Source organism: Dryobates pubescens, unplaced genomic scaffold, assembly GCF_014839835.1.
Source record: "Dryobates pubescens isolate bDryPub1 unplaced genomic scaffold, bDryPub1.pri scaffold_64_arrow_ctg1, whole genome shotgun sequence".
Lineage (NCBI taxonomy): Eukaryota > Metazoa > Chordata > Aves > Piciformes > Picidae > Dryobates > Dryobates pubescens.
Window position 1 is genome coordinate 1 of NW_026530784.1, and position 23,090 is coordinate 23,090.

Sequence of the window (23,090 nt, forward strand, 5' to 3'; positions counted from 1 at the left end):
TGGCTTTTTGAGCGTCTGTTCTTCTCGGTCTTTGGTGTATTGATCTACAAGTATTGCCTGGGTATGATTATCGATAAGATAGGTAAATATATAATGCAAAAATTATATTTGTGGTTTAAGTACAAGATTCGGCTTCTGTATGATCAGTGCCTGGAATTCTTTTATGTTAAAAAGTACAGGAATGTTACATCTAGCACACTCCCTATTGAGATAAAAGAGTTTAAGATTCCGCTCGGTGAAAGGGTAATTTTAAGTGATGGCTGGGATCCAAAGCTGATTTTCTTGATGTGTGTAGTCCTGCTGCTGGTGATAAGTAATGTGTATTTGCTAGTGACACTGTACCGGGAGAGAAAAGTTTATAAGGCATGTTTTGTTATTAGACGGAGGACAAAGAGACGAAAACGCCACCCTAGCTCTGTTTCAGGAACATCCAGTGAGGATGATAATGGAGAATCTGTGTCAGTTAAAGATAAAGCTAAAAAGTCAATCGGCAAGGCAGCTCTGAATAGCAATGGTGATGATTCTGGCAAGCAGCCAGGGGCTACAGTAGCCCCAAACATGGCGGCTCCTGTGTCCCAGGCAGCCACCATTAACGAGGCAAAGTCATTTCCTCCTTCTTCCATGGCAGGAGCGGAAGCGTCCTCCAAAGCAACTAATCTGTCTCAAAGCTTATCAGCTTCTGATAATAAGGCAGCTGGAAACCCAAACACAGCTCCAGTAAAGCAAGTAGCAGTTTTAACAACAAGGAAGGGTAAGACTAAAGCTGATTCAGGAGCTGACGGGGATGCACAGCAAGGTTCTTCTGCTGGGGAGGAAGAGAAAATCTGTCTTAAAAATATAGCTGAGTTATTGAGATCATCAGAGGATCGAGATGCATCTCTTGGTAGGACAGCAGCTAGTGGTGGTGCTTCTCAGCTTAAAGGGATCCTTGAGAGGTTGTTGGGACCACAAGTTGAGGAACAGGAGGCAGAGGAGCAAGAACAAGATGACATAACCGACTGCTCTTCACCACGGGAGGAGCTTAGAAATGTGAGAAAAGACTATCTCAGAGCAGATAAGGAGCCAGTTCTCGCTTGGCTTGGTAGATGCTATGATACAGGTGCTCCAGCTCTAATGGTTGGAGACAAGTCAGCAGCCCAGCTAGGAACTCTCTCAAAGGATAATGGAATAGATAGACATCTAGGCAAGGCTCTCGGTAAGGTTAATCTGTGGATACGCCTTCTAATGGCGGTTCTCATGAGATACCCTTCCCGAGATGATCTTCCATGGAATCCTAAGCCCTGGACTACCATAGATGAGGGAATCAAGCGTCTGAGAGAATTTGCTGTTAGAGAGGTACTCTATGGTGAACATGAATCTCTGAATCCTGATGATGTTCCTGTAGGAAATGGTCTTACTAAAAAGCTCATCAAGCTTGCTCCTTCCAATTATGCAAACATTCTGGCAAGCAGAATTGTAGCAAGAAATTATGGTGGAGCTCCTCTTACGGTTGGCCAATTCACTGATCAATTGAGACAATTGGATGATAGCATGACACGTGTTTCTTTGGTTTCAGCCATTGAAACTCTGTCTGGAAAACTGGAGAATTGCATGAAAGAGCTGAAGGATGAATTTAAAAACACCATCTCCCAATTGGCACAAAGAGATGATTCCAATTCTTCCTCCAGGTGGGTACAGGTTTCATCTGTGAGGAATAGACATCCTCCAAGGAGGTCATTCCAAAACAGATCAAACCAAAACAGACCACCAAGGCAGTCACGTAGGACTATTTGGATTACCCTGCGTGATCAGTTTGGTGAGAACATGAACAGGTGGGATGGTCAACCAACTTCTAATCTTTTCAGGAGACTGAGAGAACTGCAAAGTGGCAGAACCCGAGGTAGCAATACCAGAAGGGTAGCTGTTACTTCTACAGTTCCCCAGGACAACTCTAGTAGCTCCAACAGTGGCTCCAGTTCTAACACTGCACAGTGTGCTCGTTGCACCTGTGGACATGTTCCCCATAACTAGGGGTGCCCTGCCTCCCGCCAGGGGGAGGAGAGGGGTAATACAGATAACAGAATCTATTGGGATGTGTACATCCAGTGGCCTGGCACTTCACACTTTCAGAAGTACAGGGCCTTGGTTGACACAGGAGCTCAGTGCACCATATTGCCATCAAATTATCAGGGATCAGAGTCCATAACTATTCTGGGAGTCACTGGTGGATCTCAAGAGTTAAGTAAAGTGGAGGTTAATATAAGCTTAACTGGTAAACAATGGAAAAAGCATACAGTTGTGACCGGACCTGATGCACCTTGTATTTTGGGAATTGATTTTCTGAGAGAAGGGCGTTTCAAAGACCCTAAAGGTTACAAATGGGCTTTTGGAGTAGCTTCTGTAGAAATTGATGGACAAAAACTGAAGCTGTCTGCTAGACCTGAGCTTTCTGATGACTCTGCAGTTGTGGGACAACACAAGATTCAGGACATTAAGTTGCCGGTTGCTTCTCGGACTGTGCATCACAGACAATACAGAACCAACCGTGACTCTTTGTTGCCCATTCAGAATCTGATTCGTCAGTTGGAGAGTCAGAAAGTCATCAGCAAAACTCATTCACCTTTCAACAGTCCAGTGTGGCCTGTGCGAAAGCCGAATGGAGACTGGCGTCTGACAGTGGACTACCGAGCCCTGAATGAAGTAACTCCGCCTATGAGTGCAGCAGTACCAGACATGATGGAACTCCAGTATGAGCTGGAATCCAAAGAGGCCAAATGGTATGCTACCATAGACATTGCTAATGCCTTCTTCTCTATTCCCATAGCAGAGGAATGCAGGCCTCAGTTTGCTTTCACCTGGAGAGGAATCCAGTACACTTTCAACAGACTGCCAATGGGCTGGATCCACAGCTCCAGCATCTGTCATGCAGTAATCCATGATGCTCTGGAGGAAGGTGGTGCTCCAGAACACATCCAGTTCATCGATGATATCATCGTCTGGGGTAAAACTGCTGAGGAAGTCTTCGAGAAAGGTAACAAAATCATGGACATTCTCCTGAATGCAGGTTTTGCCATCAAGAGAGACAAAGTGAAAGGTCCTACCACAGAGATCCAGTTTCTGGGAGTGCAGTGGCAGGATGGACGCCGACACATTCCAGTGGATGTGGTAAATAGAGTCTCTACCATGGCAAATCCCACGAACAAGCAAGAAACTCTACGTATCTTGGGGATAGTGGGATTTTGGAGACTACACATTCCTGGATACAGTCAGATTGTGAAACCTCTGTATGATGTGACTCGAAAGAGGAACAGTTTCCACTGGGGACCTGAACAACAAGCAGCCTTTGACCAGATAAAGCAAGAAGTAGTCCAAGCAGTGGGTCTGGGACCTGTGCGAGATGGTCCAGACATTAAGAACATTTTGTACACGGCTGCAGGTGACAATGGTCCAACCTGGTGCTTGTGGCAAAAAGCTCCAGGTGAGACACGTGGACGACCTCTTGGTTTCTGGAGTCGAGGTTACAGAGGTTCAGAGGCTAATTACACTCCAACAGAGAAAGAGATTCTAGCTGCCTATGAAGGAGTGAAAGCAGCTTCTGAAGTAATTGGAACTGAGTCACAACTTCTCTTAGCTCCCAGATTGCCAGTTTTGAATTGGATGTTCAAAGGCAAAGGTTCCACACCACATCATGCCACAGATTCCACCTGGTCTAAGTGGATGGCCCTGATAACACAGAGAGCTCGAATGGGAAATCTTGAAAGACCTGGTCTGGTGGAGGTGATCTCGAGTTGGCCTGAAGATACCAACTGTGCTAAACCTCCAGAGGAGAGAGTAACTCGTGCTGAGGAAGCTCCTCCTTACAATGACCTTTCTGATGATGAAAAGAAATATGCTTTGTTCACAGATGGTTCCTGTCGTCTCGTCGGGAACAAGCGAAGGTGGAAGTCCGCAGTGTGGAGTCCAACACGCCGAGTTGCAGAGGCGAAGGATGGAGAAGGAGAGTCCAGTCAGTTTGCAGAGGTAAAAGCTGTCCAGCTAGCTCTCGACGTGGCTGAACGTGAGAGATGGCCAAAGCTTTATCTCTACACCGACTCATGGATGGTAGCCAATGCTCTATGGGGTTGGCTAAAGAACTGGAAAAAGAATGGCTGGCAGAGGAAAGGAAAACCCATCTGGGCAGCTGAACTGTGGCAAGACATTGCTGATCGAATCGAGAGAATTCCAGTGAAAGTGAGACACATTGATGCTCACATTCCCAAGAGCAAAGCTACTGAGGAACAGCAGCACAACCATCAGGCAGATCTAGCTGCAAGAGTTTCTCAAGTAGACAAGGACTCTGAACTTGATCTCGACTGGAAACACCGAGGTGAGATATTCTTAGCTCGGTGGGCTCACGATTCATCAGGACATCAAGGCAGAGATGCAACATACCAATGGGCTCGTGACAGATCCATAGACATTTCCATGGATGCCATCACACAAGTCATCCATGACTGTGACATTTGTGCTGCTATTAAGCAGGCAAAGAGAATTAAGCCCTTGTGGTATGGTGACAGATGGTCCAAATACAGGTATGGTGAAGCTTGGCAGATTGACTACATCACTCTACCACGTTCTCGTTCTGGTAAGCAGTACGTGCTTACTATGGTAGAGGTGAACACCGGATGGCTGGAAACTTACGCAGTCCCACATGCAACTGCACGCAACACCATTCTCGGTCTGGAGAGACAGATCCTGTGGAGACACGGAACTCCAGAGAGGATTGAGTCAGACAACGGAACTCACTTCAAGAACAACCTTGTAAAGAGCTGGGCAAAAGAGCACGGTATTGAGTGGATTTTCCATATTCCTTACTATGCACCAGCTGCAGGGAAGATTGAACGCTACAACGGTTTGTTGAAGACCACTCTCAAAGCCATGGGAGGTGGATCTTTGAAAAACTGGGAGAAACATTTAGCACAAGCAACCTGGCTGGTGAACAGTAGAGGTTCAGTGAACCGAGCTGGACCTGCACATTCTGATCTGCTACAGAAAGTAGAAGGTGATAGAGTTCCTGTTGTTAGGGAAAAGAATCTGTTAGGTAAAACTGTTTGGGTATTTTCGCCCTCAGGAGAGGCTAAACCTGTCCGAGGGGTGGTTTCAGCAGAAGGTCCGGGTCACACTTATTGGGTAATGCAAGAGAATGGTGAAATTCAGTGTATTCCACAAAGAGATTTAACTTTAGCTGAGAGAGTTTAATTTCAGAATGTTGTACAGCTACAGCGCGTCCAAAGGAAAGAGTCCCTGAGGAATCTACGGTGCACGAACCCTGAGAACCCTGAGAGCCCTGAGTCAACTGAGAGTCCCTGAGTCCCTGTTTCCCTTTTTCTTCGCTTCGTCTGCGGAGAGACAAACTGTTTTCCATTTTCTTGATTTTGGATTTTCTTGGACTTCTGAATCATCTACATCTGAGTATAGCCGGAATGGACGATGAACTTAACTTACGAACTGTAAATATTGTTCTGGATTGGATGGACAGTACGAACAGCCAATGAAATTGTTTAGAAAGGGGTGGACTGTGGTCGTTTGAGGCTGTGCCTTTAAGAACAAACACTGCTGGAACACACTGGCTAATGTTTTTGGTACTAGAACCAAAACATTCTGATATTCTAAACGAATTTCATTGGTTGATAAACAAAAATTCAGCTTTAGATTGTGAAGCGGTTGGAAAATTTTTTCCTCAGTTCAGTTCGGTTTGGGAGTTGGGGGAGTTTGGTGTTTCAGCCTGTTCTCCCTGCCTGCTTCTTCTGCGAACTGCTGGACTTGGCCTTCAGATAAGCAAACACTAATCCTGCATGGGCTTTTGAAGCTTGCTAACAACTCTTTTCCTTAGTAACTTGCCTTTCTCTCTCTCTAACCCCTTTTTGGGGAAAAAGGGAGGTAAGGGGGGGAGAGAGGGGGTTCCAAAGAGGGGATCCCTCCCTGAGGGAGGGATTTTTGTTGTGTTATTTGTCTTTGCTGTGTATTTCTGTGTATATATTGTAAATACCTGTATATATTGTGTTATATATAACCTGCTTTCCATATATGCTTGTAAATATATAGCTTTTGCTCTTCGACTGAGTTAGCTGTGGTTTCTTACTCTGTGGAGGAGGGAGAGCTAAGCCCTCTCTCAACCTACCACAAGTATTAACCTTCTTTACCAGTAGGATGCAAATGTATCATATTTCAAAGGCTGTTGAAGGTCCCTTAAGGAATCCAAGGAACAGGGAATTCTGCCATGCATGCCAAAGCCTCCAGCCCCTGAAGCCTTCAGAGATAACTGAGCTGTTTATTACTGATCTTTCCCAGAGCAGCTTTGGAGCCAAGCGAATGCTGCTCCCTCCCTGCTGAAGACGGGGAGAAGGAGCTCACTTGTGCTGCAGAAACTGGGCTGCAATGCTGCCCTGCAGATGAGCTGGGCTGGTCACTCACCACTCCTTAGCTGCCTCAATTTGGCAATGGATGTGGCCACTCTGATGGTTGCTCCTTTTCCATGTATTCATAGACTCACAGATGGTTTGGGGTGGAAGAGAGCTTTAAGCCATCTAGTCCAACCTCCCTGCAGTCAACAGGGACACCTTCAACTACATCAGGTTGTTCAGAGCTCCAGACAACCTGATCTGGAATGTTTCCATGGATGGAGCATCTACCACCTCCCTGGGCAAACTGGCACAGGGTCTCACCACCCTCAGTGTTAAATACTTCTTCTTTCTATTTAGTCTGAATCTCTCCATCACCCCTTCTCCTGTCACAACAGGCTCTGCTAAGAGGATTGTCCCCATCTTTCTTTTGAGTTCTGAAAGGGGCCTGAAAGGTCTCCCTGGAGCCTTCTCTTCTCCAGGATGAACAATCCCAACTCTCAGCCTGGCCTCACAGCAGAGGGGTTACATCCCTCCCACCATTGCTATGGCCTCCTCTGGACCAGCAGGTCCATGTCTCTCCTGTGCTGAGGACTCCAGAGCTGGACCCAGCACTGCAGCTGGAGTGTCAGCAGAGTGGAAAAAAAGAGTCAAAATCCCCTCCTTCCACCTGCTGTCCAGGCTGTTGGGGATGAAGCCCAAGACATGGTTGGCTTCTAGGCTGTGAGTGCCCATTTCTGGGTCACCTTCAGCTTTTTATTTACAAAATAATAATATAGAAATAGAAATAGAAATAGAAAAGACCAGGTTGGAAGAGACCTTCAAGATCATTGTGTCCAACCTATCATCCAACACCACCTAATCAACTAAACCATGGCACCAAGCACCCCATCAAGTCTCCTCCTGAACACCTCCAATGATGGTGACTCCACCACCTCCCCAGGCAGCCCATTCCAATGGGCAATCACTCTCTCTGTGTAGAACCTCTTCCTAACCTCCAGCCTAAACCTCCCCTGGTGCAGCCTGAGACTGTGTCCTCTTGTTCTGGTGCTGGTTGCCTGGGAGAAGAGACCAACCTCTGCCTGTCTCCAACCTCCCTTCAGGTAGTTGTAGAGAGCAATAAGGTCACCCTTGAGTCTCCTCCAGGCTGAGCAACCCCAGCTCCCTCAGTCTCTCCTCATTGGGCTTGTGTTCCAAACCCCTCACCAACTTCATTGCCCTTCTCTGGACACATTCCAGCAACTCAACATCCTTCCTAAACTGAGGGGCCCAGAACTGGACACAGGACTCAAGGTGTGGCCTAACCAGTGCAGTGTACAGGGGCAGAATGACCTCCCTGCTCCTGCTGGCCGCACTGTTCCTGATGCAGATAGCAAATAATAAAGATCATCCAGTTCCAACCCCCCTGCCATGGCCAGGGACACCTCACACTACATCAGGTTGCTCAGAGCCACATCCAGCCTGGCCTTAAAAACCTCCAGGGATGAGGCTTCCACCACCTCCCTGGGCAACTTCTTCCAGTGTCTCCCCACCCTCATGGGGAAAAACGTCTTCCTGATACCCAATCTGAATCTATCCATTTCTAGTTTTGTTCCATTTCCCCCTAGTCCTATCACTCCCTGACACCCTAAAAAGCCCCTCCCCAGCTTTATTGTAGCCCCCTTCAGATAATGAAAGGCCACAATAAGGTCTCCTTGGAGCCTTCTCTTCTCCAGACTGAACAGCCCCAACACTCTCAGTACCTTCCTGTTCCTCCAACCTGCAATACCGCTCTTACTTGCCCACAGCAACGTGCTTGTAGCTGGTGCCCATTTTGGCAGCTGGGCCACCTGTGGGTTTTTGTTGGTTTAGTTTTTTGGGGTTTTTCCCCCTCAGTTTATTCCCTGGGAAATTTGAATCCTTTACCCTTTGAGAGATGTGGATTTGACCACAAAGTTTCCTGAACAGATTTGTGAATAATATTTGGCCTCAGTTGTTCCAGGGGAGTCTGATGTTGGCTGTTATGGAAGACTTTTTTTCCCTGAGAGGGCTGTCAAGCCCTGGGACAGGCTTCATGAGGAGGTGGTGGAGTCACCATTCCTGAAGCTATTTAAAAGTTGTGTAGCTGTGGTGCTGAGGGACGTGGTTTAGTGGTGGACTTGTCTGTGTTGGGATAACAGCTGGGCTTGATGATCTCAAAGGTCTCTTCCAATCAAAACAATTCTATGATTCTGTTCCACGATTCCAATATATTTATCGTGAGTCCACACAGTGAAAATTGCAGTGAATAGTGAATTCAGGAGACAAAGCTTGCAGCCAGCTCTCCCAAACATCAAGACAGCACAGGAGTGACCTACTCTAGGTGATCCTGCTCCAGCAGGGGGGTTGGACTCAATGCTTTTTCAAGGTCCCTTCCAACCCCTAACATTTTGTGGTTCTGTGAATAACAGCACTGAGAATGATTTTCCATGGAGCTGGATCTTTTTGGGAGCAAGACTGAACTGAGACCACCAAGGCTGTTACTGAGGTTGTTTGTGTACTCTGGTCTTAACAACAGTTTCCCTGAACAACCCCTTCCAGGGTTTTATTAGCCTCACAGATATATTGTTTTCTTAATCTGAATTCAAACTAATCATAATTTGAAATCAAACCAGCCAGTTGTTCTTTCTTCAGCATCTAAAGAACATTCTTCCCTCTCCTTTTTGCAATTACCTTTTATAGATAGGAAGAAAACTCTTGCAAACTGCTCAAAATAATTTCCTCTATCCTTTTCTATCTTTCTGAACTGCTCCTCTGGCTCTCTGGGAGCATTCCCTTGCTTAGCTCAGAATCACAGAACAGTGGAGGCTGGAAGGAACCTCTGGAGAGGTTCACCTAAAACAGGTTGCATAGGATACACATCCAGGTAGCTTTTAAAAGTCTCTAGAGAAGGAGACTCCATAACCTCTCCAGGCAGCCTGCTTCAAGGTTCTGGCACCCTAGCAAGAAAGAAGATTTGGCTGATGTTCAAATGAAACTTTCTGTGTTCCAGTTTGTGCCCATTGCCCTGGTCCTGTTGCTGGACACCACTGGAAAGAGTCTGGCCCCACCCTCTTGACCCCCACTCTTTAGCTCTTGCTGAGCATTGAGCAGATCCCCTCTCAGGCTGCTCTTCTCCAGGCTCAACAGCCCCAGGGCTCTCAGCCTTTCCTTCTCACAGAGATGCTCCTCAGTATCTTTGTAGCTTCTTCTGCTCTCTCTCCAGAAGTTCATTGCCTCTTCTGAACTGGGGAGCCCAGAACTGGACACAGTACTCCAGCTGTGTCCTCACTAGAGCAGAGGTGGGGGAGAACTTCCCTCCACCTGCTGGCCACATTCTTCTTAATGTACCCCAGATGACCTTTGGCCTTCTTGTCCCCAAGAGCTCATTGCTGGCTCTTGGTGAACTTGTGCTCCACCAGCACTCCCACGTCCTTCTATGCTGAGCTGCTTTCCAGCAGGTGACCCCTCACCTGCACCGCTGCATGGGGGTTATTCCTCCCCAGGTGCAGGACTCTCCACTTGTCCCCGTTGAACTTCATGAGGTTCTTCTCTGCTCAAGTCTCCAGCCTGTCCAGGCCATCCATTATCTGGATGTTTCTCCAAGTCTGTTGCTTGCTTTGCATTTCAATCCGCTCCCCCAAGTTTTCCTCAGCATTATCTACAATTATTTTTGTTATGCTCACTCTCTGCTCCTCACTAATGGGAATACAGGCTGGGTCCAGCATCTCCCTTGGCATCTCCTTGCTGACATGTACTATTGATAACTCTCTTCCCTACAGTTGTTCAGTGTCAGTCTCTGGTCGTTCCTTGTGGATGAGAAAGCAATTTAAAAGTCATTAAGACTCTGCCCTCAAACTATTACATGAAGCTGTCCACTTGGATGTATTTTTAGCCATGTCCCTTGTGTTTCATACCTCGGGGGGGGGACTTGAATTATTTTTGCTCTTTCTTTCTTTTATATACTGCTGTAGAACTTGACATGACTGGAGCAAGGGGCACTGAAGAAATTAATCAGAGTCTGATTTAAAAAAGAAAAAACAAATTACTTCTTCACACAGCAGTACTGTCTTCTGGGACTTATGGCTGCTGGAGTTCATGAAGGCAGATGGTTTTCCTCAAGTCAGGAAAGGATGAGACAGCTGCACAACCAAGATGCCCTCAGGGGGATACTGAGATGTCCAGGCAGGAGCACACCTTCCAGCATTAGGAAAAAAAATGTCACAGCAAGAGCAGTCAGGCACTGGAATGTACTGGGCAGGGGAGGTAGTTGAGTCCCCAACCCTGGATGTGTCTAAAGGCTGTTTGGATGTGGTGCTTGGGGATGTGGTTTAGGGGTGACCCTTGTAGAGTAGGGAGGGTTGGATTTGGTGATCCCGAGGGTCTTTTCCAACCTGAATGTTTCTGGGATTCTGTGAAAACAAGAGCCTGGAAAACTGCATCCAGTTTTGGGCTCCCCAGTTCCAGAAAAACAGAGAACTACTGGAGAAAATCCAACAGAGAGCCACTTAGGGGACTTGAGCATCTCCCCTGTGAAGAGAGGCTGAGAGCCCTGGGGCTGATTAGTCTGGGGAAGTGAAGGCAGGGAGGGGATCTGATCAATGCCTATCAATCTCTGAGGGGAGGGTGTCAAGTGGAGGGAGCCAAGCTCTCTTTGGTGGTGCACAGTAGCAACAGGTTCACAGGTGGTGCACAGGAGCAACAGGTTCAAGCTTGAACATAGAAGGTTTCAGCTCAACAGGAGGAGCAACTTCTTTGGTGTGAGGGTGCCGGAGCCCTGGAGCAGGCTGCCCAGAGAGGTTGTGGAGTGTCCTTCTCTGGAGACTTTCCAAAGCCACTTGGATGCATTCCTGTGCAGACTACCCTAAGTGATCCTGATTTGGCAGGGGGGTTGCACCTGATGATCTCTGGAGGTCCCTTCCAACCTCTTATCTACTGTGATACTTTGAAGAGCCCAGGTGCTGGTGGCATGTAAGAAAAAGGACTCCAGAAAGTGCCTGGATTTGTGTTCTCCTCCCTGAGCAGTGCCTCCCACAGACATTGGGAGATGTACTGAGCCAGGCTCTGACTCAGAATGGCTTTTCTCATGGGGAACTCCTCTTCGAATGGGACAGCTTTTTTAGCAGGACCTATTGTGACAGCACAAGAGGTGATGGGTTTAAACTAAAAGAGGGAGATCCAGTCTAGAGAGAAGGAAGGCATTTTCCATGAGGGTGGTGAGACACTGGCACAAGTTGCCCAGAGAGGTGGTAGATGTCTTATTCCCAGAAGTATTCAAGGTCAGGTTGGACAGGATTCCAAGCACCCTGATGTAGTGCAAGATGCCCCTGCTCCCTGCAGGGGGGTTGGACCGGATGACCTTCAAAGGTCCTTTCTAACATGAAGTATTCTATGATTCTTACCTACTAATAAGCAGCTTCCATTGTCCTGTGGTCATCTGGGACCTGGGCCTCAAAACCACCACATTCATTTATCAACAGGACTGAAAGATTGATGTCCCATTAGACATTTGACTCATCAATATCATCATATGTCATTACTGTGAGTGACAGTACAGAGCTGGCTGTGGTGCCAGTGGGACAACCAAAAACTCTATCTTTATATCTACTTATGGAAGAGAAGTGAACTGAAATCCACAATGAAATTGTGACATCTCCCCATAGCTTTTAAAGTGGAATCCCCCCAGGGGGTAACTGTGAGATGGCTTAGCCTCTCCCTCTGTGGTAAATAGAGTCTTTACCATGGCAAATCCCACCAACAAGCAAGAAACCCTACGTTTCTTGGGGATAGTGGGATTTTGGAGACTACACATTCCTGGATACAGTCAGATTGTGAAACCTCTGTATGATGTGACTAGAAAGAGGAACAGTTTCTACTGGGGACCTGAACAACAAGCAGCCTTTGACCAGATAAAGCAAGAGGTAGTTCAAGCAGTGGGTCTGGGACCTGTGCGAGATGGTCCAGACATTAAGAACATTTTGTACACGGCTGCAGGTGACAATGGTCCAACCGGGTGCTTGTGGCAAAAAGCTCCAGGTGAGACACGTGGATGACCTCTTGGTTTCTGGAGTCGAGGTTACAGAGGTTCAGAGGCTAATTACACTCCAACAGAGAAAGAGATTCTAGCTGCCTATGAAGGAGTGAAAGCAGCTTCTGAAGTAATTGGAACTGAATCACAACTTCTCCGAGCTCCCAGATTACCAGTTTTGAATTGGATGTTCAAAGGCAAAGGTTCCACACCACATCATGCCACAGATTCCACCTGGTCCAAGTGGATGACTCTGATAACACAGAGAGCTCGAATGGGAAATCTTGAAAGACCTGGTCTGGTGGAGGTGATCTCAAGTTGGCCTGAAGATACCAACTGTACTAAACCTCCAGAGGAGAGAGTAACTCGTGCTGAGGAAGCTCCTCCTTACAATGACCTTTCAGATGATGAGAAGAAATATGCTTTGTTCACAGATGGTTGCTGTCGTCTCGTCGGGAACAAGCGAAGGTGGAAGCCTGCAGTGTGGAGTCCAACACTCCGAGTTGCAGAGGTGAAGGATGGAGAAGGAGAGTCCAGTCAGTTTGCAGAGGTAAAAGCTGTCCAGCTAGCTCTCGACATAGCTGAACGTGAGAGATGGCCAAAGCTTTATCTCTACACCGACTCATGGATGGTAGCCAATGCTCTATGGGGTTGGCTAAAGAACTGGAAAAAGAATGGTTGGCAGAGGAAAGGAAAACCCATCTGGGCAGCCGACCTGTGGCAAGACATTGCTGATCAAGTCGAGAGAATTCCAGTGAAAGTGAGACACATTGATGCTCACATTCCTAGGAGCAGAGCTACTGAGGAACAGCAGCACAACCATCAGGCAGATTTAGCTGCAAGAGTTTCTCAAGTAGACAAGGACTCTGATCTTGATCTTGACTGGAAACACCGAGGTGAGATATTCTTAGCTCGGTGGGCTCACGATTCATCAGGACATCAAGGCAGAGATGCAACATACCAATGGGCTCGTGACAGATCCATAGACATTTCCATGGATGCCATCACACAAGTCATCCATGACTGTGACATTTGTGCTGCTATTAAGCAGGCAAAGCAAATTAAGCCCTTGTGGTATGGTGACAGATGGTCCAAGTACAGGTATGGTGAAGCTTGGCAGATTGACTACATCACTCTACCACGTTCTCGTTCTGGTAAGCAGTACGTGCTTACTATGGTAGAGGCGAACACTGGATGGCTGGAAACTTATGCAGTTCCACATGCAACTGCACGCAACACCATTCTCGGTCTGGAGAGACAGATCCTGTGGAGACACGGAACTCCAGAGAGGATTGAGTCAGACAACAGAACTCATTTCAAGAACAACCTTGTAAAGAGCTGGGCAAAAGAGCACAGTATTGAGTGGATTTTCCATATTCCTTACTATGCACCAGCTGCAGGGAAGATTGAACGCTACAACGGTTTGTTGAAGACCACTCTCAAAGCCATGGGAGGTGGATCTTTGAAAAACTGGGAGAAACATTTAGCACAAGCAACCTGGCTGGTGAATAGTAGAGGTTCAGTGAACCAAGCTGGACCAGCACATTCAGATCTGCTACAGAAAGTAGAAGGTGATAGAGTTCCTGTTGTTAGAGAAAAGAATCTGTTAGGTAAAACTGTTTGGGTATTTTCGTCCTCAGGAGAGGCTAAACCTGTCCGAGGGGTGGTTTCAGCAGAAGGTCCGGGTCACACTTATTGGGTAATGCAGGAGAATGGTCAAATTCAGTGTATTCCACAAAGAGATTTAACTTTAGCTGAGAGAGTTTAATTTCAGACTGTTGTACAGCTACATCGCGTCCAAAGGAAGAATCCCTGAGGAATCTACGGTGCACGAACCCTGAGAGCCCTGAGAGCCCTGAGTCAACTGAGAGTCCCTGGTTCCCTGTTTCCCTTTTCTTCGCTTCGTCTGCAGAGAGACAAGCTGTTTTCCATTTTCTTGATTTTCGGATTTTCTTGGACTTCTGAATCATCTACATCTGAGTATAGCCGGAATGGACTATGAACTTGACTTACAAACTCTAAATATTGTTCTGGATTGGATGGACAGTACAAACAGCCAATGAAATTGTTTAGAAAGGGGTGGACTGTGACTGTTTGTGCCTTTAAGGACAAACAGTGCTGAGACACTGGCTAAATGTTTTCGGTACTAGAACCAAAACATTCTGATATTCTAAACGAATTTCATTGGTTGATAGACAGAAATGTAGCTTTAGATTGTGAAGCAGTTGGAATTTTTTTTTCCTCAGTTCAGTTTGGTTTGGGAGTTGGGGGAGTTGGAGTTTTCAGCCTGTTCTCCCTGCCTGCTTCTCTGCGAACTGCTGGAGTTGGCCTTCAGATAAGCAAAAACTAATCCTGCATGGGCTTTTGAAGCTTACTAACAACTCTTTTCCTTAGTAACTTGCCTTTCTCTCTCTCTAACCCCTTTTTGGGGAAAAAGGGAGGTATGGTGGGGAGAGAGGGGGTTCCAAGGAGGGGACCCCTCCCTTAGGGAGGGATTTTTGTTATGTTATTTCTCTTTGCTGTATGTTTCTGTGTATATATTGTAAATACTTGTGTATATATATATATATATATATATATATATAACCTGCTTTCATATATGCTTGCAAATATATATCTTGCTCTTTCGACTGGACTAGTTGTGGTTTCTTAATCTGTGGAGGAGGGAGAGCTAAGCCCTCTCTCAACCTACCACAGGGATCAGTCAAAATGAGCTTTTTAATTCTGGCCTACCTCTTTCCTGTGCTGAGATACATGCTGTAATCTGCCCAGCCAAACTGCACGTTTCTGAGACAATAGGAATAGAATCAAAACATTGTTGGGGTACAACCTAAAAGGAAAAGGCTAGTACCAAATTGCATGTTCCAAATTATTTGGCTTCTGGGATCAGTCAAAATGAGGTTTTGAATTCTGGCCTACCTCTTTCCTGTGCTGAGATACATGCTGTAATCTGCCCAGGCAAACTGCACATTTCTGAGACAATATGAATAGAAACAAAACATTGTTGGGGTACAAACTAAAGGGAAAAGGCTAGTACCAAATTTCATGTTCCAAATGATTTGCCGTCTGGGATCAGTCAAAATGTGCTTTTCAATTCTGCCCTACCTATTTCCTGTGCTGAGATACAAGCTGCAATCTGCAGATGCAAAATGCTTTATTTCGAGACTTATCGAAACTACTGAAAACAGTTTTGGGTTACAACCTGAAGGGAAAAGGCTAGTACCAAATTGCATGTTCCAAATGATTTGGCTTCTGGGATCAGTCAAAATGTGCTTTTGACTTCTGGCCTACCTCTTTCCTGTGCTGAGATACATGCTGTAATCTGCCCAGGCAAACTGCACGTTTGTGAGACAATAGGAATAGAACCAAAGCATTTTTTTGGGGTACAACCTAGAGGGAAAAGGCTAGTACCAAATTGCATGTTCCAAATGATTTGCATTCTGGGATTAGTCAAAATGAGCTTTTGAATTCTGGCCTAGCTCCTTCCTGTGCTGAGCTACATGCTGTTCTGTGCAGATGCAAAATCCTTGATTGCGAGACTAATCGAAACTACTGAAAACAGTGTTGGGGTACAACCTAAAGGGTCAAGGCTAGTACCAAATTGCATGTTCCAAATTATTTGCCTTCTGGGATCAGTCAAAATGAGGTTTTGAATTCTGGACTACCTCATTCCTGTGCTGAGATACATGCTGTTCTCTGCAGATGCCAAATACTTTATTTCGAGACTAATAGAAACTACCGAAAACAGTGTTGGTTTACAAACTAAAGGGAAAAGGCTAGTACCAAATTTCATGTTCCAAATGATTTGACTTCTGGGATCAGTCAAAACGAGCTTTTGAATTCTGGCCTACCTCTTTCCTGTGCTGAGATACATGCTGTTCTCTGCAGATGCCAAATACTTTATTTCGAGACTAATAGAAACTACCGGAAACAGTGTTGGTTTACAAACTAAAGGGAAAAGGCTAGTACCAAATTTCATGTTCCAAATGATTTGCCTTCTGGGATCAGTCAAAATGAGCTTTTGAATTCTGGCCTACCTCTTTCCTGTGCTGAGATACATGCTGTTCTCTGCAGATGCCAAATACTTTATTTCGAGACTAATAGAAACTACCGAAAACAGTGTTAGTTTACAAACTAAAGGGAAAAGGCTAGTCCCAAATTGCATGTTCCAAATGATTTGGCTTCTGGGATTAGTCAAAATGAGGTTTTGAATTCTGGCCTATCTCTTTCCTGTGCTGAGATACATGCTGTAATCTGCCCAGGCAAACTGCACGTTTTCTGAGACAATAGGAATAGAACCAAAACATTGTTGGGGTACAACCTAAAGGGAAAAGGCTAGCACCATATTGCATGTTCCAAATGATCTGCCTTCTGGAATGAGTGAAAATGAGCTTTTGAATTCTGGCATGCTATTTTCCTGCGCTGAGATATATGCTGTTCTCTGTTGATGCAACATGCTTGATTTCGGGATTATTCGAAACTAACGAAACCAGTGTTTGGGTAAAAATTAGTCAGGCCGCCGCCATGCCAAGCCAGCCAGCAACCCCCCCCCCCCCCAACAACAACAACTATCCCTAACCATCCAACTGAAGTGCTCCTAGGAGACCCTCCATTGGCTCCCACATACTCCTAATTTCCCTTTTGATAGCCCCCACATCCACCAGAGATGCCAGCACACCCCTCTAAGATGGGGGGCAACACTGACCTGTCGGGGGGGAGCATCTCCTACCTGTGCATAGGGCACAGCCCAACCAGCCTCTCTTCAGAGGCGTTTCCATTTGAATTAAGCTACTAAACATAAAATCAGTGGGGGCTCCTTTGTGTGTGTTGTGGGGGTTTAATTTGCAGCTGGGGGTCATTTAAAACCTTTTGACATACACATTACTACTGCTCTGCAACCTCTGGATGAACAGCACAGCTTTCCCTCTGCTAGGATACCTCACACTAATACTTACATTTTGTCATGGGTTTCCATCCCCTCCAGGAACCTTCAGGCAAGCAGCATTTGGGAGAGGCTGCCCCCCTCCCCTTACTCACCTGGTCCTCTGCTGCTTCATCGCTGTAGTGGTTTGAGCCTTAACTGGGAGTTAAGAGCTCAGATGGGGGCAAGGCTGAGAATCTCTCCCCCCCCTCCTCCCTCCCAACAGAGAGGGAAAAAAAAGGAAAGGGAAGGAGCAAATCCACCAAGAAATAATTTGGAGCCAGCTTGGCAGTAGAGAGGTAGTTTGCTTTAAACAATATATAACAACAGGTAAGGTTCACAAGAGCAAGGAACATTCAGCCACAGTGTTCCAGCAACTGTCTCTTTCTTAAAGGCACAACCTAAAATGGTCACAAATCCTTGTTCCTTGCCCTTGCTAGTGTCCTCCCTTTTATACCCCAGCTGGGCAGGGAGGGGGGGAGTGGAACAGACTCAGTTTCCCAGGGGGAAGACACCCTGCAGGGATGGCAAAGCACTTGCAAGCCCTCCACCCTGTTTTCAGCATGGGCATTAACCCACCACACTCCACCCCTCTGTTCCACTTCCACTCTCCTGTTACAGCCCCTTCATCCAGCCTTGACACGTATCCCGGCTTGCCCTCTTGGTAGGGTTTGCACCTTCAGCACACAGCTGAGTTTTTGCTGCACAGCTCTACATCTCCAAGTATGTTCCATGCTCCCCAGGATTTACTACCCCCAGATCACCTTGCAGTCAGTGCATTTCTCCCTGGCAATCAACCCCGCAGATCTTCTGCCTGTTGCTCTCTAATTAAATCTTTCCATGGTTTCAGGTTTCTGAGCCTGTTTGTGGTGGTTTAGGCTGGGTGCTGGCCCAGATGCCACTGTGCAGGCCACACCTGGGAGGTCCCAAGGGGTGGGCCCAGCCCAGGGGGTGGTCACAGGGAACCAGGTATTCCATTCCCATAATGCCCTGCTCCCCTATAAAAAGTCCATGTGGGGTCTTCACTTCCTCTTTCGTCCCCTGATGCTGCCTAGGTAAAATGGCATGAGCTGCCTCCCTTGGGCCTGCCGAGGCCCAAGGCTGGGTTGGGGGAGGAGGAAAGAGCCCTGGGGGGGGAGGTTGGGTGTACCCCCAGGTGGGGATGGTATGTTCTGCGATCTCTCTCTTTGTCATGGTGCTTGTGGGTCTCTGTAAAACTTCCATTGTTGCTTGTTATTGTTCTCCTATTTAAACTTTCCATCACTTTTGCAATCCGTTTGTCTGAGTCGTTATTTCTGCCTGTGGTGGGGAGGGGATCTGCCCCAACCCATTACACTGTGTCAGTACAACTCCTGCTCAGGGCACAGAGAGAGACAAAGCTTCCTTCTGTCCTGTTGTTCCAGGAAGGGTCCTGGCACCCTCAGGCAGGCACCAACAGGGTGGCAGCTGTGAGGTGGCATCAGCCTTGCTTGGTCAACAAAGTGGAAAGCAAAGAGTCAACCTGTAAGGCATAGAGCAAAAGGCAAAGCACAGACCTCAGTTACGTTGTAAAGCTGTGAGTAGGTTTCCATGCACCCTATTAAAACACTACACAAGCATCTCGTTTTCCTCTGGTATTCATTTAACTCGCAGACCTGTGCGCTGATGGCATTCAAAAACACAGTCAGCATCTGGTGGTACTGGGAGCACCAAGGAGAGAATTTGGGATACTGGGAGGACACAGGGGCCACACTGGGGAAGAAATCTGGAGGTTACTGTGAGATTGGGAAGGCACTGGGAGCACCAGGAAGGGAATTTGGAGTTACTGGGAGAAACACAAAGACGACAGGTGCCATGCTAGGAGAGCGCTTACTGTTACTGGGAGGAGAGCCCTCCTGACTCTTCCTGACTGTTGCTAGACCACCCCAGCTCGCTCCAGCTCCAGCCCCCGCCCGCTCCAGCCAGAGCACAGTCCTGCAGCTGCGAGAGAAAAGCCCCAGAGAGCAGCAGAGGCTGGCACTTACCTGGTGCAGAGCGACCAAGAACCCGAGAGCCACGGCGGGCCAGTGAGTGCCGTTTTAAAGCCGCCAGCAGCATGCGCACAAACAACCCTCACTGCGGCACATGCGCTGAATCCATGGCAACGATCATGACACTATCACCCTGGAGGGACCAGAGCCTCGCTGCAGCGCAGGAGCTGCACCCATGTCAGCGCTCCAGTCATCTCTCCCTCTTCCCTTCTCCCCCTAACAACATTCCAGTATTTCAAGCATCAGTTCACTGCAGCACTGAGCGCCCGCGGGGTGGCACATGCCAGCCAGTACACAGGAGGGGGCAGCCCTGAGCACTGCCCTGGGCGTGGGCAGCAGCTCGGCCTGGCCCCGCTCAGGATGTTTTGGCATTTGAATTAAAACCCACACCACACACAGGTAAAAGCCTCAGTTTATGATGGGTACAGCCACAGGCTGTGCTTGTAGCTCAAGCCCCTGTGTGACTTTATTACAATTCCCACAGCCTTTACAACAGGGAAGGCAGACAGGGGGTGGTTTCCAAAGCTTTGCGACACAGCAGTCACTCCGACTCCTCCCTCTCCAGCTGGAGAGGTTCTGCTCTGCATCGCCTCACACAGCACCTACATTGTGAAATGTTTTGTGGTCCCCTTTGAGATCTTTCAGCCCTTTAGGGGGGTGCCCCCAGCCCTCGCTCACCTGCTCCTCTGCTGCAGCATTCCCCTGCCCCACGTGGCACAATCCCCCCACTCCCTTTGCTTTACTTTCTGCCTTTTGGGGGAGAATCAAACTGCCCAGCCAGCAGCTCGTTCCTTTCCTAGTCAGATGTGTACACATCCCCCTCCTCCCAAAGGGGAACTCTGCTGCAGAAATGAAGCACGGGAGGGAAGGGTCCCCCACAAACAGCTGCAGCTACTCCAGCCCCTGTGCTGCTGGCTGGTGGCTGCCCCAATGTGCCTGAGGTCGATGTCTCTCACACCCAGTTTTGGTTGGACCCCCCGGCAGCGATGCCCCCCCCGAGGCCTCCATCGCACGTTGCAGGCAGGCTCCTCACTGCTGCCTTTGCACCTCAGACACAACCACCCTTGGATCCTCCTGAAGGGATGCGGCCTACTGCGGTGCTCCAGCGCCCTACAGGCTACCCCGAAAGCTACCTCCTAGACTAACATGGAGCAGAAAGAGAGCTGAGTTTTCTCTTGCTAGGAACAGGAGACTCCCGTGTGGGAATGCATGCAGGGACCCCCCTGGTGCAGTAGGAATCCTTTATTGGTGCAGCAAGAATCCTTTAGTGGTGCAGCAGGAATCCTTTAGTGGTGCAGAACAAGCAGTTTACAGAGGGAAAATGGAGCAGGCTGAGCACCTCCCTGACACTCCTGCACCACTGCTGCTCACTGAGTTTTCTCCAGCTTCATCCCGTATCAGGTTGAGCTTCTCCAGCATGGAGGCAAGCTTCCTCCTGCATCACACTTCAGGTTGTGTACCGCAGTCCACTCTTCTTTATCATCAGGCCATCCTTCCAGTATCAGCATCCGGCTGTTCTCTCTTGTCCTGAAACCTTCCATAGACACTTCCTGCTTTCCTACACTCCCAGTGCCCTTCACCCCTGCTGTTCTCTGCAGATGCAAAATGCTTGATTTCGAGACTAATCAAAACTAATGAAAACAGTGTTGGGGCTAAACCTAAAGGGGAAAGGTTAGCACCAAATTGCATGTTCCTAATGATTAACCTCCTGGAATGAAACAAAATGAGCATTTGAATACTGGTGTACCTCTTTCCTGTGCTGATGTGCATGCTGTAATCTGCACTGTCAAACAGCCCGTTTCTGAGTCAATTTGAATATAACCAAAATATTGTTGGGGCAAAACCTAAAGGGAAAAGGCTAGCACCAAATTGCATCTTCCAAATTATTTGCCTTCTGGAGTCAGTCAAAATGAGCATTTGAATTCTGGCGTACCTCTTTCCTGTGCTGAGATACATGCTGTACTCTGTAGATGCAAAATGCTTGATTTTAAGATTAATCGAAACTAATGAAAACAGTGTTGGAATAAAACCAAAAGGGAAAAGGCTAGCACCAAACTGCATGTTCCAAATTATTTGCCTTCTGGAATCAGTCAAAATGAGCTTTTGAATTCTGGCCTACCTCTTTCCTGTGCTGAGATACATGCTGTAATCTGCCCAGGCAAACTGCACGTTTCTCAGACAATATGAACATTAAAAAAACATTGTTGTAAAACTTAAAGGGAAAAGGCTAGCACCAAATTGCATGTTCCAAATGATTTGCCTTCTGGAATGAGTTAAAATGAGCATCTGAATTCTGACCTACAATTTTGTTGTGCTGAGACACATGCTGATCTCTGCAGATGTAAAACGCTTGATTTCGAGATTAATCGAAACTATTTTAAACAGTGTTGGAGTAAAACCTTAAGGGGAAAGGGTAGCACCAAATTGCATCTTCCAAATTATTTGCCTTCTGGAATGAGTTAAAATGAGCTTTTGAATTCTGGCCTACCTCTTTCCTATGCTGAGATACATGCTGATCTCTGCAGATGCAAAATCCTTGATTTCGAGATTAAGCGAAACTAATGGAAACAGTGTTGGGGTAAAACCTAAAGGGAAAAGGCTAGCACCAAATTGCATCTTCCAAATTATTTGCCTTCTGGAATCAGTCAAAATGAGCTTTTGAATTCTGGCCTACCTCTTTCCTGTGCTGAGATGCATGCTGTACTCTGCACTGTCAAACTGCACGTTTCTGAGTCAATTTGAATATAACCAAAACAGTGTTGGAGTAAAATCTAAAGGGAAAAAGCTAGCACCAAATTTCATGTTCCAAATGATTTGTCTTCTGGAATGAGTAAAAATGAGCTTTTGAATTCTGGCCTACCTCTTTCCTGCACTGAGATACTTGCCGTAATCTGCCCAGACAAACGGCATGTTTTTGAGACAATATGAATATATCCAAAACATTGTTGTGGTAAAACCTACAGGGAAAAGGCTAGCTGTGGTTAGCTAGGGACCGGCGACCGGAAGATTTTGGGCTGGACGGGTAGATAAGGTTTCTCTATAGCCTATGGTACTCAGGCCATGATGTAAGCAGATGGATGTGACATTGTAACCCCCAGGGTTATAAAGGTGATAACAACCAGTAATAAACGCCATTTGCCATCCACCACATTGGTGTCAGTGTGCTGATGGTCCGAGCAGCCTGGGTCTGGCTGCCGCACCCTCCCCCGGACCAGGTCATCTTGCCTACCACAAGCGATCAGCTTGTAAAAAGGCAACAAGTGGTGCCAAAACCCAGGAAAACCCTTGGATTTGACAGAAGAAGTCCACTGCTGCAGGGGGGACGCCCCCAGGACCAGCAAGATATCGAGGATATAAGTTCTCAAGGACCAACAGAGGGAGGGGAACCCCTGTGATGGTCGTCTTGCGAAGAGTCGAATTCCCTGGAACCAATGACAATGGAGTCCCTTATGCAGGTCATATCAGAATTGCACAGGCAGTGGGGTATTGATTGTAAATCTAAAGATTTTAGTCTCGCTGTGACGAGGCTTTTACAGCTTGGGGTCATTAGCCAGCCAGTAGATATCCTCCACCCACAGGCATGGGAGAAGTTGTGGTGGTTTAGGCTGGGTGCTGGCCCAGATGCCACTGCGCAGGCCACACCTGGGAGGTCCCAAGGGGTGGGCCCAGCCCAGGGGGTGGTCACAGGGACCAGGTATTCCATTCCCATAATGCCCTGCTCCCCTATAAAAAGTCCATGCGGGGTCTTCACTTCCTCTTTCGTCCCCTGCTGCTGC